The sequence below is a fragment of the Sinocyclocheilus rhinocerous genome, unplaced genomic scaffold (genome assembly GCF_001515625.1).
Source record: "Sinocyclocheilus rhinocerous isolate Xijiao unplaced genomic scaffold, SAMN03320098_v1.1 scaffold42181, whole genome shotgun sequence".
Classification (NCBI taxonomy): domain Eukaryota; kingdom Metazoa; phylum Chordata; class Actinopteri; order Cypriniformes; family Cyprinidae; genus Sinocyclocheilus; species Sinocyclocheilus rhinocerous.
This window is the reverse complement of record NW_015657907.1, coordinates 1-242: the sequence shown is the minus strand read 5'-3', so window position 1 is coordinate 242 and position 242 is coordinate 1. Positions and strand designations below refer to the sequence as shown.

The 242-nt window shown below is 51.2% G+C and overlaps 1 long non-coding RNA gene across 1 annotated transcript; it reads right to left on the bottom strand.

Moving 5' to 3' along the window:
* Positions 1–37: 37 nt before the first annotated feature.
* On the bottom strand, positions 38–242 carry LOC107721626 (uncharacterized). Its single transcript, XR_001637727.1, has 2 exons — positions 206–242; positions 38–116 (listed from the first exon to the last, which is right to left on the bottom strand). It is a non-coding gene; the product is annotated as an uncharacterized LOC107721626 (long non-coding RNA).

The following is a 242-nucleotide window of genomic DNA, read 5'->3' as shown; positions in this document are numbered from 1 at the left end:
TGGCACGAGATCTTCCCGTGCTTCCTCCAGCTGTGTCTCTCTGGCTTTCCGCTTCGCCTTCTTGCCTTGTGTGTTGGCCAATCGGGCTCTGGCTTCAGACAGCATCTCCAGCTCATCTGCACACACGAGTGCATGGATGTCATGCGTTGTCTTTTCAATCAGAGTGTCCAAACTGTTCATTTCATTGTTTTTCAGACACACTCACCTTCATCCATGTCCACAGGGTCAGGTCTGGCTGGTTT